The 18800-nt window shown below is 36.5% G+C and overlaps 1 protein-coding gene across 2 annotated transcripts in view; it reads right to left on the bottom strand.

Moving 5' to 3' along the window:
* Positions 1–18800, bottom strand: part of CLCN5 (chloride voltage-gated channel 5) — a 156622-nt gene that overhangs the window by 53500 nt on the left and 84322 nt on the right. The window lies entirely within an intron of this gene.

The raw sequence follows: 18800 nt of genomic DNA, 5'->3' as shown, positions 1-18800 counted from the left end.
CAGAGAGAGAGAGAGAGAGAGAGAGAGAGAGAGAAGCAGGCTTCCTGCGGAGCAGGGAGCCCGACGCAGGGCTCGATCCCAGGACCCTGAGATCATGACCTGAGCCGAAGGCAGGGGCTTAACCCACTGAGCCACCCAGGCGCCCCAAAATAGCATTGTCTTTAATATGGGGAGGCAATGATGTCTCCCTCTTGTTGCCAATTATATTTAATAAAGTACAGGAAAAACTTTAAAATGAAAAAAGGGAAGAATAAATATATGATATCCTGATATTTAGATTACATGACAAATATCTATAACTCTAAGAATATTAAGTAAAATAACTAAAGATAATACATGAATTCAGAAATTGTAAGGTAAATAGCAATAAATAACTGCATTCCTATGTACTACCGTAGAACTAGAAAATACTATTATCTGTGATAGAGACATAGACTCAAAATACAATATTACTTTACAATTTATAAAAGTCAAATGGGGGGAAAAAAGGAAGACATAAGCCAAAAGATCTATCGTGCTCTCGGTCAGATGTAAAGTCTGAATACAGCAAGAACGAATAGATGCTAATATGAATTGTACTACATCTATATGTTAATCTAAAGTCCCCATGGCATCTTTTATACAACTCAAAAGACTGATAGTGAAATTCATCTAGAAGAGTAAGTAGGCAAAGATATTAGTATATGTATTATCTTTTTAAAAATTCAATTTATTGGGCGCCTGGGTGGCTCAGTGGGTTAAACCTCTGCCTTCGGCTCAGGTCATGATCTCAGGGTCCTGGGATTGAGTCCCATATCGTCTCTCTGCTCAGTGAGGAGCCTGCTTCCTCCTCCTCTCTCTCTCTCTGCCTGCCTCTCTGCCTACTTGTGATCTCTGTCAAATGAATAAATAAATTATTTTTTAAAATTCAGTTTATTTAAAATAAAAACAAAAATACATTTCACCCATGCCTACCACCCCCACCCCCATTTCTGGAAGCTACCAATCTATTGTCTGTATCTATACATTTAGTTTCTTCTTTTTAGATTGCACATATAAGAGAGATCACATGGCATTTGTCTTTCTCTGACTTATTTTACTAAGCATAATGTCCTCAAGGTCCATCCACGTCACTGGAAATAGCAAGATCTCTTTCTTTTTTATGGCTATGTAACAATCCATCACATGTATGAGCGTGAGTGTGTGTCTGTATTTCATTCTTTATCTATTCGTTCATTGGTGAGCACTTGGGTTGTTTTCATAATTTGGCTATTACAAATAATGTTGCAATAAACATGGGGGTGCACATATATTTTGAAATTAAGGTGTTTTTGAGGAGCCTCCATACTGTTTTCCATACCGGCTGCAACAATTTACATCCCCACCAACAAACGTGCACGGATTCCCTTTTCTCCACATCCTGGCCAACACTTCTTATTTTCAATCTTTTTAATAATAGTTATTCTAAAAGGTGCAAAGTGACTGCACTTCCCTGAAGATTAGTGATGTTAAGCATCTTCTCATGCACTGCTGACTATCTGTATGTCCTTAAAAAAATGTCTATTCAGAACTTCTGCGTATTTTTAGTTGGATTTTTTATTATTGAGTTGTATAAGTTCTATTGGATGGATATTAGCCCCTTAGTGGATATGATTTGCAAATATTTTCTCCCACTCAGTGAACTGTCTTTCATTTTGTTGATGGTTTCCTTTGCTGTGCAGAAGCTTTTTAGTTTGATGTAGTCCCACTTGTTTATTTCTGCTTATGTTGTTTTTGCTTTTGGTATCAGTTTAAACAAACATCACCAATACCTATGGGAAGGAACTTACTGCCTATGTTTTCCTCTAAGACTTCATGGTTTCAGATCTTATATTCAAATCTTTAAACATTTTGAGTTAATTTCTGTGTCTGGTGTAAGGCAGTGGTTCAGTTTCATTCTTTTGCATGTAGCGATCCACTTTTCCCAATATCATTTATTAAAGAGTCTCTCCTTTCCCCACTGTATATTCTTGCCTCCTTTGTCATAAATTAATTGACCATATGTTTAGGTTTAATTCTGGGTTTTCTATTTCATTCCATTGACCTATACAGCTGTTTTTATGCCAATATCATATTATTTTAATTATTATATCTTTGTTAATATAGTTTTAAATCAGGGAGCAAGATAACCTCCAGTTTTGTTCTTTTTTTCTCAAGATTGTTTTGGCTATTGGGGGTCTTTTATGGTTCCATACAAATTTTACGATTGTTTGTTCTATTTCTGTGAAAATGCCATTGGAATTTTGATAGGGATTGCATTGAATCTGTATACTGCTTTGTGTAATATGGGCATGTTAACAATATTAATTCTTCTAGGGACGCCTGGGTGGCTCAGTGGGTTAAGCCGCTGCCTTCGGCTCGGGTCATGATCTCGGGGTCCTGGGATCGAGTCCCGCGTCGGGCTCTCTGCTCAGCAGGGAGCCTGCTTCCCTCTCTCCCTCTGCCTGCCTCTCCATCTACTTGTGATTTCTGTCTGTCAAATAAATAAATAAAATCTTTAAAAAAAAACAATATTAATTCTTCTAATCCATTAGCATGGAATATCTTTCCATTTATTTGGTTCTTCTTCAAGCTCTTTCATTAATGTCCTCTTGGTTTTAATATACGGTCTTTCACCTACTTGGTTAAATTTATTCCTAGGTATTTTATTCTTTTTGATGCAATTGTAAATGGGACTGTTTTCTTAACTTCTCTTTCTGATGCTTTATTATTAGTTTATAAAATGCAACAAATTTTTGTATGATGATTTTGTATTCTGCAACTTTAAGGAATTCATTTATTAGTTCTAACAGTCTGGTGGAGCCTTTAGTGATATATATCTCGACAGTTGGGTTTTTATTTTATTTTATTTATTTGTCAGAGAGGGAGAGAGACAGAGAGAGCACAAGCATGGGGGAGCCGCAGGCAGGGTCCGGAGAGGGAGAGGCAGGCCCCCACGACGCAGGGAGCCCAATGCAGGACTCCATCCCAGGACCCCAAGATCATGACCTGAATCAAAAGGAGATGCTTAAGTGTGGAGATTCCTCAAGAAATTAAAAATAGAACTTCCCTATGACCCTGCAATTGCACTCCTGGGTATTTACCCCAAAGATACAGATGTCGTGAAAAGAAGGGCCATCTGTACCCCAATGTTTATAGCAGCAATGGCCACGGTTGCCAAACTATGGAAAGAACCAAGATGCCCTTCAACGGATGAATGGATAAGGAAGATGTGGTCCATATACACTATGGAGTATTATGCCTCCATCAGAAAGGACGAATACCCAACTTTTGTAGCAACATGGACGAGACTGGAAGAGATTATGCTGAGTGAAATAAGTCAAGCAGAGAGAGTTAATTATCATATGGTTTCACTTATTTGTGGAGCATAACAAATAGCATGGAGGACAAGGGGTGTTAGGAGAAGAGAGTTGGGGTAAATTGGAAGGGGAGGTGAATCACGAGAGACTATGGACTCTGAAAAACAATCTGAGGGGTTTGAAGTGGAGGGGGTGTGGGAGGTTGGGGTACCAGGTGGTGGGTATTATAGAGGGCACGGATTGCATGGAGCACTGGGTGTGGTGAAAAAATAATGAATACTGTTTTACTGAAAATAAATAAATTGAAAAAATTAAAAAAAAAAAAAAACGGAGATGCTTAAGCAACTGAACCATGCAGGCACCTCTCTCATCAGTTTTTATATAAAGATAAAATACTGAGCATTTAGACCTTTCCTTTTCACTTTAGATACCCTTTATTTCTTTTCTTGCCTAACTAGTCTGACTCGGACTTCCAAACTATGTTGAATAAAAGTGGTGAGAGAGGGCATCTTTATCTTGCACCTGATACTAGATGAAAAGCTTCCAGGTTTTCAACATTGAGTATGACATTAGGTGTAGGCTTCTCATATATGGTCTTTATTATGTTTAGGTATGTTCCCTCTCTCTATATACTCACTTTGTTGAGAGTATTAGTTAAAAAAATGAATGCTGAATTTTGTGAAATGCTTTTTTCTGCATCCACTGAAATGATATGATTTTTATCCTTCATTTTGTTAATGAGGTATATCACACTGACTGACTTGCAAATGTTGAACCATCCTTGCATCCCTGGAATAAGTCCCACATGATCATGGTGTATGAACCCTTTAAAGTATTGCTGAATTTGGTTTATTAATATTTTGTCAAGGATTTTTACATCTATGTTCATCAAAGATACGGGCCTATAATAATCTTTTCTTGTATGGTTTTGGGATCAGGGTAAGACTGGCTTCATAAAATAAATTTGGAAGAGTTCCCTCCTCTTCTAGTTTTTTGCGAAGAGTTTCAGAAGGATTACTATTTCTTCTTTGAATGTTTGCTAGAATTCACCGGTGGAGCCACCTGATCCAAGCAAGACCCTTGTTTGATGGGAGGTTTTTGATTACTGATTCAATCTCCTTACTAGTAACTGGTCTGCTCAGATTTTCTATTTCATCTTGATTCAGTCTTGGTATGTTTTATGTTTATAGGAATTTATACATTTCTTCTAGGTTGTCCAATTGTTAAAGTATATTAGTTCATAGTAGTCTCTTATGATCCTTTGTCTTTCTGTGCTATCGGTTTTGTAACAACTCCCCTTTCATTTCTGATTTTATTTTAGTTCTTTCTTTCTTTCTCTTTTTTGGTGAGGCAAGCTAAATGTCTGTCAATTTTGTTAATCCTTTCAAGGAATCAAATTCTAGTTTCATCGATCTTTTCTACTATATTTTTGTCTCTATTTCTTTTATTCCTGTTCTGATCTCTGTCATTTTCCTCCTCCAACTAACTTTCAGCTTTTTTTCTTCTTCAGGTGCAAAGTTCAGTTGTTTACTTGAGACTTTTCTTGTTTCTTTAGATGAACTTCCCTATTAGAAATGCCTTTACTGCATCCCATAAATTATGGTGTGTTACACTTTTATTTTCATTTGTTTCAAGGTACTTTTTAAATTCTTTCAATTTCTTCATTGACCCACTGATTGGTCAGTAGCATGTTATTTAAACTGTACATACTTATGAATTTTCCATTTTCTTAAATATAAATGGCATACATCCTGTCAGATTTTAACTTCTACAAAGAAACAATCATTAAAATTTTGTGGCACTGGAATAACAGAGATTCTAATGATGGATACAAATTACTATAATAATTTAAGTGTTAATAAATCAGAATAAACACAAATATAAGAACTGCTTTTTGGTAAACAATTGAGAGATTGCCAGATATCAAAATGGAAAACAATATAAAATTACAGTATATACAATACTGCAACAATTCCAGGTAAGACTTTGAAGTTGATTTTTACTTTTTTCGTTTTTATTTTAATTCCAGTTAACACACAGTGTTAGATTAGATTAGGGCCTACGATTCAGTGATTCAACAATTCCATATGTCATCTGATGCTCATCATAAGTACACTCCTTAATCCCCATGACCTATTTAACCCATCCCCCCATTACCCTCCCCTCTTGTAACCATCCGTTTAGTCTCTATAGTTAAGTCTGTTTCTTGGTTTACCCCTCTCTCTCTCTTTCACTTTGCTCACTTGTGTTTTTAAATTCCACATATGAGTGAAATCATATGGTATCTGTCTTTCTCTGACTTATTTCACTTGGTATTATACTCTCTAACTCCATCCACGTCACTGCAAATGGCAAGATTTCATTCCTTTTATGGATAATATTCCATTGTGTGTATGTACCACTTCTTCATATATTCATCAGTTGATGGACACTTGGGCTGCTTCCATATCTTGGCTATTGTGAATAATGCTGCTATAAGCATCAGAGTGCATGTATCCCTTCGATTTAGTGTCTTTGTAGTTTGGGGGTAAATACCAAGGAGTATAATTACTGGATAGTAGGGTAGTTCTATTTTTAAATTTCAAGGAACCTCTGTACTATTTCCCACAATAGCTGCACCAGATTCCATTCCTACCAACGGTGTACAAGGGTTCCTTTTTCTCCAAATCCTCCAACACCTGTTTTTTTCCCGTGTTGTTAACTTTAGCCTTTCTGACAGGTGTGAGGTGATATCTCATTGTAGTTGTGATTTGCATTTCCCTGCTGGTAAGTGATGTTTAGGATCTTTTATGTGTCTGTTGGCCATCTGGATGTCCTCTCTGGAGAACTGTCTGCCCATTTTTTTTTTTTTTTAGGATTCTATTTATTTGGGAGAGGAGACAGAGAGTGCATGGAATGGGGGAAGGGGCAGAGGGAGAGAGACAAGCAGACTTCCCACTGAGCAGGGAGACCAAAGCAGGGTTCAATTCCAGGACCCCAAGATCATGACCTGAGCCAAAGTCAGATGCTTAACCGACTGAGCCATCCAGGCACCCTGTCTTCTGCCCATTTTTTCAGTTGGGTTATTTGTTTCTTGGGCATTATATCAATTCTTTATACTTTTTTGAATGGGAATGCTTTCTTTATCAGACATGTCATTTGCAAATATCTTCTCCCATTCTGTAGGTTGTCTTTCCATCTCTTTGTGTTATCTTTAATTTCGTTCATCAGTGTTTTATAGTTTTCAGAGTACAGGTCTTTCACCTCTTTGGTTAGGTTTATTCCTAGGTATCTAATTATTTGGGGTGCAACTATAAATGGGATTCTTTTCTCAATTTCTCTTTCTGTTGCTTCATTATTGGTGAATAAAAATGCCACAGTTTTCTGTACACTGAGTTTGGGTCCTGTGATTTTTCTTAATTCAATTATCAGTTGTAGCAGTTTTTGGTGGAGTCTTTCAAGTTTTCTATATAGAGTATTATGTCATCTGCAAAAAGTGAATATTTTACTTCTTTTTTGCTGATTTGTATTTGATTTCTGTTGTCTGATTGCTGTGGCTAGGACTTCCAGTATTATGATTAATAAAAGTGGCTAGAGTAGACATCCCTGTCTTGTTCCTGACCATAGAGGAAAAGCTCTCAGCTTTTCCCCATTAAGGATGATGTTACCTGTAGGGTTTTTTTTTTTTTTAAATATATGGCCTTTATTATGTTGAGGTATGCTCCCTCTAAACCTACTTTGTTGAGGGCTTTTTACCATGAATGGATTCTGTACTTTGCCAAATCCTTTTTGCACCTACTGAAATGATCATATGATTCCTATCCTTTCTCTTACTGATGTGTTGTATCATGTTGATTGATTTGCAAATATTGAACCACCCTTGCAACCCAGGAATAAATCTCACTTGATCATGGTGCACAATTTTTTTAATGTATTGTTACATTCAGTTTGCTAGTATTTTGTTGAGGATTTTTGCGTATATACTCATCAGGGAATTTGGCCTATATTTCTCTTTTCCAGGGGACTCTCTATCTGGCTTTGGTATAAGAGTAATGTTGGCCTCATAGAATGAATTTGCAAGTTTTCCTTCCTTATTTTTTTGAATAGTTTGAGAAGAATAGGTATTAAGTCTTCTTTAAATATTTAGTAGAATTTGCCATTTGGTCCTGGCCTTTTCTTTTTTGGGAGTTTTTGGATAACTGATTCAATTTCTTTGCTGGTTATGGAACTGTTCAAATTTTCTATTTTCTCCTGTTCCAGTTTTGGTTGTTTATATGTTTCTAGGAATTTATCTATTTTTTCTAGGTTGTCCAATTTGTTGGCATATAGTTTTTCATAATATTCTCCTATGATTATTTGCATTTTTGTGATGTTGGTTGTTATGTCTTTTCTCTCATTTGTGATTTTGCTTGAGTCGTTTCTCATTTTTTTCTTGGTAAGTCTAGCTAGAGGTTTATCAATTTTATTTATTTTTTTCAAAGAACCAGCTCCTGTTTTCATTGATTTGTTCTATTGTTTGTTTTAGTTTCTACATTATTTATTTCTGCTCTAATCTTTCGCATTTCCTTCCTTCTGCTGGTTTCAGGCTTTGTTTGTTGTTCTTTTTCTAGGTTCTTTAGGTGTCAAGTTAGTTGTTTGAGATTTTTCTTCCTTCTTGAGGTAGGCCTGAATTACTATAAACTTTCCTCTTAGAACCACTTTTGCTTTATCTCAAAGGTTTTTTTATCACTGTATTTCATTTTCGTTTGTTTTCATGTACTTTTTTATTTCTTCTTTTACTTCCCGGTTGACGCATTCATTGTTTAGCAGCATGTTATTTAACCTCTATATATTTGTGGTCTTACCAGATTTTCTCTTGTGGTTGATTTATAGTTTCATAGCATTGTGGTCCAAAAAGGTCCATGGTAAGACTTCGATTTTCTTGAATTTGTTGAAGCTGGTTTTGTGGCCTAATGTGTGATCTATTCTGGAGAATGTTCCATGTGCACTTGAAAGGAATGTGTATTCTGCTGTTTTAAGATGGAATGTTCTGAACATACTTGTTAAATCCATCTGGTGCAATGTGTCATTCAAAGCCATAGTTTCTTCATTTTTCTGTTTAGCAGATCTGTCCATTGATATAAGTGGAATGATTAAAGTCCCTTACTATTATTATATTACTAGTGATTAGTTCTTTTATGTCTCTTATTAACTGTTTTATGTATTTGGGTGCTCCATATTGGGTGCATAAATATTTATAATTGTTATATCTTCTTGTTGAATTGTCCCCTTTATTATTATATAGTGTCCTTCTTTGCCTCTTGTAACAGACTTTGTTTTAAAGTCTATTTTGTCTGATAAGAGTTTTGCTACTCCAGTTTTCTTTTAACATCTATTTGCATAATAGATATTTCTCATCACTTTCAATCTGAAGGTGTCTTGAGGTGTAAAATGAGTCTCTCGTAGGCAGCATATAGGTGGGTCTTGTTTTTTTAATCAATTCTCTCACCCTGTCTTTTGATTGGAGTGTTTGGTCCATTTACATTCAAAGTAAATATATGTGTGTGTGTGCGTGTGTGCGTGTGTGCGTGTGTGTATATATATATATATATATATATATATATGAATAAAATGACTATGCATGCATAGTCATTTTATTCTTTTTTTAAAGATTTTATTTATTTATTTGACACAGAGAGAGAGAGATCACAAGTAGACAGAAAGGCAGAGAGAGAGAAGGAAGCAGGCTCCCTGCTGAGCAGAGAGCCCAAAACAGGGCTCGATCCCAGGACCCTGAGATCATGACCCAAGCCAAAGGCAGAGGCCTTAACCTACTGAGCCACCTAGGCGCCCCTAGTTATTTTATTCTTGTTTTGTGGTTGCTTCTAAGGATTGGTTCAGGTCATGGTCTCAGGGTCCTAGGATGGAGCCCCACATCAGATTCTCTGCTCAGCAGGGAACCTGCTTCCCCCTCTCTCTCTGCCTGCCTCTCTGCCCACTTGTGATCTCTGTCAAATAAATAAATAAAATCTTTTTTTAAAAATCTCCCGTTAGCCTTATGGGTTTTCCTTTGTAAGTTACTGTCTTCTTTCTGTCTTGCTGCTTTTATTTTTCTTTATCACTATATTTTGCCAATTTCACTATAATATATCTTGGTGCGCAAGTGCTTTTACTTATTTTGATGGGAGTTCTCTGTGCCTCCTGGAACTGGATACCTATTTCCTTCCCCAAATTAGGGAAGTCTTCAGCCATTATTTTTTCAAATAAATGTTCTGCCTCCCCCTTCTCTCTTTTCTTCTTCTATAATACAGATGTTATTATGCTTGACAGAGTTACTGAGTTCCCTGAGTCTATTCTTGTTTTGCATAATTCTTTTTTCTCTCTTTTGTTCAGCTTGATTACATTCATTACTCTGTCTTCCAGGCCACTAATTCATTCCTCTGCTTCTTCCATCCAGCTCTTCATTCCATCAACTGTATTTCTCATTTCATTTATTGAGCCCTTTATGTCTGCTATGTTATTCCTTATCTCTGTATTAAGGGTCTTACCCATGCCTTCCACTCTCTTCTCAATTCCAGTGAGTAACCCTATGATCACTGTGGTTCAAACTCTCTATCAGGCATGTTACTTATGTCTGTTTTGCTTAGATATCTGGCTGTGGCCTTGTCCGTTCTTTCATTTGGCGTAAATGTCTTTGCCTCCTTTTGTCTGCCTATATCTGTTTATGTGTGTTAAGAAAGTCAGCTGTCCTCTGCTCTTCAAAGTAGTGACTTTATGAAAAAGAGGTCCTGGAGTGCCTTGCAGTGGAGTGTCCCTTGACCATCAGAAGCTGGCACTTTAGGAGAGTATCCTATCTGTGTTGTTTATGCCCTATTTTTTCTGAGACACTTCTCCTTTTAGTGCAGTCGTCTGTCTGCTTCTCTGCCTGTTGTGGGCTAGACTTGCTCTCTGTGGTGTTGGTGGGAGCCAGGCAGGCCAGCTCTGATGGGGCATGCCTGCTGGGGAACTTCAGAGTGGGGTGGCTGTATTAGGAAAATTTGTACTGGGCCACTAGTCCTAATCTGGATCCCCCAAAGCACTGTGGCAGCTGGGGACTGTGCCATCAGGGCGGTCATGGGCACAAGGCTGGACATAGTGCACATCAATGGTTGGGCATGGCCAGGATCTGAACACAAAGGTGGTTGGGGGCAGCACAGTGGCTGGACACGGTGCAGGGGCAGTAGCTAAGCATGCTGCAGCTGGACAGGGCACACTCATGGCTTTAACAAAATTTGCCCCTAGCCCGGGGCTGAGACGAGCAGGCTTGAAGTAGGTGAGCCCCCAGCAGAACTGATGGGCATGGCATACTGCTAGCAGGTTATGTATCAAGTGTCTGTGCAGCCCCACTTCCCATAAATAGCCCTGTATTTATGCTGGTGGGTGGGCTTTAAGTTGATTTTTTTAAAAACACACAACAGTGTATTTATTCCAGATGTAGACAATACACAAAATTATTTCTGACTATGGAAAGATATAAAATGGATTAATTCATAGGTACTAAAATAAGCAACTTTTTGTATCAGGGAATGCAAGCAATAAAATGAAGTTAAAGGAACAGAACTAGAATATATCCATGTCATCCCTAATAAAGGTAATAGAAAAGGCAGATACATTACCCAAGTAAAAAAAAAATAAGAGAACAACTTTGGTTTCTGGTCAGCCATGTAAAGAGCTTGGAAGTCATCACTCTCATTCTCAAAATGATCTGAAAACAAAAACTGAAGAAACTGAAAACCAACAATTCTTAGATCCGTCAGAGAACTGAGGTCACAGGGCAAACTGCTGCTCCTTAAACTGGGGAGACAGATATGTGGATATAAAAAATCACAGCTTACACAGCAAAAACCTCCATGAAAACCAGCATTGGAATAGAACTTGAGATATAACTGAAGAATTGCTAGAGGCTCAGTGTGTACAAGTTTGAGAGTTAAGAACTTGAGGGTGCCCAGTCCTAGAGAAACCCAAAACTTTCATAAATTTTACTCCCAGGTGCCGTATTAGTTCTCAGTGAAGACCAGAGAATAATCCCTGTGCTTCTCAATGAGGGCACAGAAATTAACCAGAGCATTTTGTGTTTCTTATCAAGGCTGGCCCTCAAAAGGGACTATTTTACCAGAGCTTAATCAACTTGGGGAAAAGAAAAACTCAATTCTAGCTCTCTCTAGCCCTCTGGTCTGACTTATGGAAAGGCACAAAACAAAACAAAACTGAGAAGTGCTTACGAAATCCTCAACTACAGGGTACAGGCTTACTAAAAGACTGAAACCTAATCATAAGACCTTGAAATACTATTCCTCCCAACTTACCACCACAACTGTAAAAGTGCCTGTTTTAAATCTTATTTAAGAAGTCATCTGTAGAGAAACCCAAGTACACTAGAGAGACCAAAACAGACACTAGAGAACATTTTAGCCTCTGATGCACAGCTACAGCAAACAGTAAACACATAACAGCCCCCATCCAGATAAACATTAAAGGCTTATATACCTAATCAGTTACTTTTATCCAATATGTAATGTCCAGCTATCAAAAAAATTATAAGGCATACTAAAAGATTAAAAAAAAACCACAAAAGCATGAAGAGACAGGGCAAGCATCAGAACCATAGTATAATACAGAAAGAATGCTAGAAATTTCACACCAGCATTTTAAAATGACTACAATTAATAAGAGTCCCAATGGAAAAGACAGACAACACGCAAGAACAGATAATCAAAAGGAAATGGAAAAGATCTCAAAAAGAAGTGGAGAATGACTTTGATGGCTCATCAACAGACTGGAAAAAGCAGAGGAAAATAATCAGCAAGCTTGAAGACATGTCATTGGAAACTTCCAAAACCGAAATGCAAAGAGAAAAAAGGAATTTAAAAAAATGAACAGGGGGCACCTGGGTGGCTCCGTGGGTTAAGCCTCTGCCTTCGGCTCAGGTCATGATCTAAGGGATCTGGGCTCCAGCCTCGCATGGAGCTCTCTGCTCAGCAGGGAGCCTGATTCCCCCCTCCCTCTCTGCCTGCTTCTCTGCCTACTTGTGATCAATATCTCTCTCTCTCTCTCTGTCAAATAAATAAATAAATAAATAAATCTTTAGGATGGATGAATAAATAAATAAATAAATAAATAAACAGAATATCAAGAACTGCAGAATAATTACCAGAAGTGTAACATATGCATAATGAGAATACCAGAAGAAAGGAATAAAAGAAATATTTGAAGCAATAATGAAAGGGAATGTCCTAAAATTAAAGATACCAAGTCACAGGTCCAGAAAGCTCAGAGAACACTAAGGAGGATTTTTTAAAAAAAAGATCTATAACCATGCTTATCATATCCAAACTGAAAAATCAAAGACAAAGAAAAATTCTTGAAAATAGCCAAGAGGGGGAAAAATGCCTTACCTATAGAGGAGTAAGGATAAGAATGCAATCAAAGTTCTTTTCAGAATCCATACAGTCAAAAGAGAAGAGAGAAATACATAAAATGTTAAAAAGAACCATGAATCAAGAATTCTTAATCAAGAGAGATTATCCTTCAATACTGAATGAGAAATAAAGATTTTTCTCACGGAAACAAAAATTGAGGGAATCTGTTGACAGTAGACCTGCCTTACAAGAAATGTTAAAATAAATTCTTCAGAAAGAAGGAAAATGATAGAGGTCAGAAACTCAGATCTACATAAATACCAAGTGCTAGAGAAGGATAAATGAAAGTAAAATGAAGTATTTTCTCATCCTTTTTTTTCCTACCTGCCTTTTTCTCTTTGCGGTATAACTGACATATCACTTTCAGGTTTACAATGTAATGGTTTGATATTTGTATGTATTGCAAAATGATCACAATAGGTCTAGTTAACACCTCGTTATATTTTTATTCTAATTGATCTAACAGGTAACAATTTGTTCAAAATAATAATGGCAACAATTGATTCAGTGATGATAGCTTATGGATAAGTGCAATGAAAGGCAACAATGTTATAAGGACAGAAGGCAGGAAGTGAGAATACTCTGTTATATGGTACTTGCATTACCCATGTAGTAGTAGTATGTTATTTGAAAGAAGACTTGGATTAGTTGTAAATGAACATTGCGAACACAAGAGTAACCACTACAGAAAGTTTTTTTTTATTAATTAATTTATTTTCAGAAAAACAGTATTCATTATTTTTTCACCACACCCAGTGCTCCATGCAATCCGTGCCCTCTATAATACCCACCACCTGGTACCCCAACCTCCCACCCCCCCGCCACTTCAAACCCCTCAGATTGTTTTTCAGAGTCCATAGTCTCTCATGATTCACCTCCCCTTCCAATTTACCCCAACTCCCTTCTCCTCTCTAACACCCCTTGTCCTCCATGATATTTGTTATGCTCCACAAATAAGAAAGTTTTTTTAAAGTATAAATAAGGGATGCCCGGGTGGCTCAGGTCATGATCCCAGAGTCCTGGGATCAAGTCCCACATTAGGCTCCTTACTCAGCAGGAAGCCTGCTGATCCCTCTGCCTGCCATTCCCCCTGCTTGTGCTCATGAACACACACTCTCTCTCTCCAACAAATTAATTAACTAAATCTTTGAAAAAGTAAAGTATAAATAATATGCTAGAGAGAGGGGAAATTTTAATCACACCAAATGCTCAATTAAAACCAGAGAAGGCAAAAGAGTGGAAGATAAAATGAGAAAACAAGGACAACAAATAGAAAAAAGCAACTAATATGGTAGATAATATGGAGACTCAAACATATCAGTAATCACTTTAAATGTCAGTAGTCTAAATATTTGAATTAAATGACAGATACCATCAGAGTACATAAAATACAATAGGCGTGCCTGGGGGAGCTCCTTTAGTTAAGCTCTGACTCTTGATCTGGCTCAGGTCATGATCTCAGGGTCATGAGATGGACCGGATTCTCTCTCTCTCTCTCCCTCTGCCCCCCTCTCTAAAATAAATAAATCTTTTAAAAAACACAATACCCAGCTATGCTTTCTGCAAGAAACTTAGTTTAAATATAAAGACACAAATAGATTAAAAGAAAGGATATGGAGAAAGTTATAACATGCTAACACTAATCAAAAGGAAATAAGAGTACCTATATTAATTTTAGACAAAGCAGACTTTAGGAAGAAAAATTATCAGGAATAAAAAAGGGGCACTACATAATGATAAAGGGTCAATTCTCTAAAAAATTATAATCCTTAACATAGACATGCCTAATAACAGAACATAAAAAAAACACATGAGGCAGGGGCACCTAGGTGACTCACTCAGTTGAGCATCCAACTCTCAATTTCATCTCAGGTCATGATCTCAGGGTCTTGGGATCAAGCCCCATGTCAGACTCTGTGCTCAGTGGGGAGTCTGCTTAAAGATTCTCTCCCTCTGCCTCTCCCCCCTCTCTCTAATAAATAAATTTTTTAAAAGTACATGAGGCAAAAACTGATAGAATGGCAAGGAGAAATAGATGAACCCACTGTTAATATGCAGTCTTCAACATACCACTCTACTGGAAATGGATAGATCCAGCAGCAGAAAATCAGTAAAGACACGGCTGAATGAAACAGCATAATCAATCAACTAGACCAAGTGACATCAGTAGAATACTTCATCTAACAACAGCAACAGAATATACATTCTTTTCAAGCTCACATGGAATATTCACTGAGATAGATGACACTCTGAGCCAGGAAATATATCTTAACAAGTTAAAAAAAAAAAAAAAACAACCCAGAATCATACAAAGTCTTCTCCCAGATCACAATGGGACTAGAAGTCTGCAACAGAAAGATAGCTGGAAAAAGCCAAAATAGCTAAAGATGAAACAACACACTTCAAAATAACACATGTCAAAGAAGAAGTTACAAGATAAATTTTAAAAACATTTTGAACTACACGAAAATGAAGAAATAACTTGTCAAAATTTGTGGGATGCAGCAAAACCAGTGCTCAGAAGAAATTGAGAGCATTAAATGAATATATTAGAAAAGAAAAGATCTAAAATCATTCACCTATGCTTCCACCTTAGGAAACTAGAAAAAGGAGAGGAAACTAAACTGAAACTAAGCAGGAGAAAACAAATATTAAAAATTATAGCAGAAATCAATAAAATTGAATAGGAAAGCAATAAAGAAAATCAACAAAACCTCCAACCAAGTTAACTAAGAAAAAAAAAAAAAAAAACAGGGAAGAGATCCATAACTAATATCAAAACTGAAACAGGGACCATCACTTTTCATCACATGCATATTACAAATATAATAAATATTACTAACAATTCTATGCCTACAAATCTGATAACCTAGATGAAATGGACCAACTCCTTGAAAGACACAATCTATCAAAAATCAGAGAGAAATACATTAGTGAATATGCCTATATCTATTATAGAAATTGAATCACTAGTTAGCAACCTTCCAAAACAGAAAGCACAGTCTCTACAATCCCTTTCAAAAAAGAGACACAGAGTACTTATGTATTCATTGTACAAGGCTAGAAATATCTTACTACCAAAAAAAAGACAAAGACATTTTAAGAAAGGAAAACTACAGACCAGTAAGTCTCATGAACGTAGTTGGAAAAATCATCAAAATATTAGCAGAATGAATTCAACAATGTATAAAAAGAATTATATACCATGACCAGGTTGATTTATTTAAGGCATGCAAGGCATGTCCAGCAATAAAAAACCAATCAATGTATCACATCAACAGGCTAAAGAGAAAAAACTTAGGAGACTATCGATTGATGCCCAAAAAACCATTTGACAAAACCCAGCACCCATTCATGATGAAAATCTCTGAGCAAGCTAGGAATGAAGGGAACTTCTTCAATTGGATAAAGAACATCTACAAAAAAACCTGGAGCTAATATCATACTTTCTTTTTTAACAAAGAGTGTTATGTTAATTTCAGATATGCAATATAATGATTCAACAATTCTATACATTATTGAGTGCTCATCAAGATAAGTGTACACTTGATCCCCTTTATCAATTTCACTCCTCCTTCACCAACCTCTCTTCTGTCAACCACCATACTTAATGGTGAGAAACTAGATGCTTTGTGCTAAGATCAGGAACAAGGCAAGGATGTCTTTACTCACCACTCCCATTCAGTATATTATTCTAAGTCCCAACTAATGCAAAAGACAGTAAAAAGAAAAAAATATACAGACTGGGAAGAAAAAAATAAAACTGTCTTTGTTTACAGATGATATAATTGTCTACATAGACAATTCCAAAGGATCAACAACAACAACAAAAAAACTCCTGGAAGAAAAAAAGCAACTATAACAAGGTTGCAGGATACAAGGTTAATATACAAAAGTCAACTGCCTTCTTATCAATCAATAATGGAAAACTGGAATTTGAAATTAAAAATACAATGCCATTTACATCAGCAACAAAATGAAATAATTAGGTACAAATCTAACAAAATATGTACAAGAGCTATTTGAGGACTACTACAAAACTCTGATGAAAGAAATCAAAGACCTAAATAAATGGAGACATAATATATGCACCTGGATAGGAAGACTCAATCTTGTCAAGATGTCAGTTTTTCCCAGCTTTATCTACAGATTCAGTACAATCCCAGTCAAAATACTTCCAAGTATTCTGTGGTTATCAACAAACTGATTCCAAAATTTATATTGATAGGTGAAAGACCTGTAATAGCCAGCACAATACTAAAGAACAAAGTCAGAGCACTGATACTAAATGACTTCAAGACTTACTATAAAGCTATAATAGTTATTATAGTTTAGCATTGGTGAAAAAAATAGACAAATTGATCACTGAAACAGAACAAAGAGACCAGGAACTGACCCATACAAAAATAGATCTTTGACAAAGGAGCAAAGGCAATTCAATGAAAATAGGATGGTCTCTTCAACCAATGGTTTTTTGAACAATTGGACATCTAGATGCAAAAAAACAATCCCAGAACCTAGACATAGTTCTTCAAATTTCACAAAAATTATGTCAAAATGGATCACAAACCTCAATATAAAATGCAAAACTATAAAACCCTTAGACGATAATATAGGTGACCTTGGGTTTTGCAATGACTTTTTAGATATAACACCTACAGTATGAACTATGATTTAAAAAAAGGATTGATAAATTAGACTTCAATAAAACTAAAACTTCTGCTCTGTAAAAGCCAGTGCTCACACAAGGAACGTAACGGCAGAAAATATTTGCAAAAGACATACCTGATAAGGGACTAGTATCCAAAATACACAAAGAATTCTTAAAATTCAACAAGGAACAACCCAATTAAAAAATGGGCAAAAGATCTGAACCTAACCAAGATACAAAGATTGCAAATAAGCCTAACAAGAAATGTTCAACATCATATTTGCTCAGATAATTATAAGTTAAAACAATAATGAGATACCACTACCTACCTGTTAGAAGGGTAGAAAATCCAAAACACTAACACCAGATGCTTATAAGAGGTTACAAACCAAAAGGAACTCTCATTCATTGCTGGTGGAAATGGAAAATGGTAGAGCCACTTTGGAAGATAGTTTGGCAGCTTCCTACAAAACTAAACATACTATATGATGTAGCAACTGTGCTACTTGGTATTTACCCAAATGACTTAAAAAATTATATCCACAAAAAATCCTGCACACAGATGCTTATAGCAGCTTTACTCATAACTGCCAAAACTGAAAAGAAACCCAGATGCCCTTCAGTAGGTAAATGGACAGACAAACTGCAGTACATCCAGATAATGGAATGTTATTCCATGAGAAAAATAAATGAGCTATCAAACCATGAAAAGATAAGGAGGAGTCTTAATTGAAATAAAAGGAGTCATTCTAAATAAGGCTACATACTGTAGGACTCCAATTATATGACATACGGAGACTAAAAGTTCAGTGATTACCAGGGGTTTGGGAAGGAAGGGCTGAGTGGGCAGAGCACAGAGGATGTTAGGACAGTGAACTACTCTGTATGACATAAAATATAATAATAATAGATAAATATTTTTATTAAAGTAAGAAAAAAAGAAATAAATAAGTGTTACCTATTTAAAAAAAATCAAAGGAGACTAAAAGAGAAGTTTACACATAAGGAAATTTTCACTCTAAAAACCATCCTGTGTAAAGCAGAAACTGCTATGAAAGTTATTTAAACCAGTGGTTCTCAAAGTTCAACATGCATCAGAACCCCTGGACCAGCGCCTGTTAAAACCCAGACTTTTGGGGTGTCTGCCTTTGGCTCCAGTCATGATCTCAGGGTCCTGGGATCAAGCCCTGAGTCGGGCCCCCTTGCTTCTCTCTCTCTCTCCAACAAAAAAATGAACAGAATCTTAAAAAACCCAGACCTCTGCCTACCCCCCCAACGTTCTAATTCCCTAGGTCTGGGGTGGAGCCTGCAGTTTGTATTTCCAGCAAGGTGCTGGGGAACACTGATACTGCCGGCCGGCCCTGCACATCAAGAGATATAGAAGTGTATAGAATTGTTGAATCATTACATTGTGTA

The sequence above is a fragment of the Mustela lutreola genome, chromosome X (assembly GCF_030435805.1).
Source record: "Mustela lutreola isolate mMusLut2 chromosome X, mMusLut2.pri, whole genome shotgun sequence".
Taxonomy (NCBI): Eukaryota; Metazoa; Chordata; class Mammalia; order Carnivora; family Mustelidae; genus Mustela; species Mustela lutreola.
Note: the sequence above shows the minus strand (reverse complement) of the source record. Positions and strands in the feature narration are given on the sequence as shown.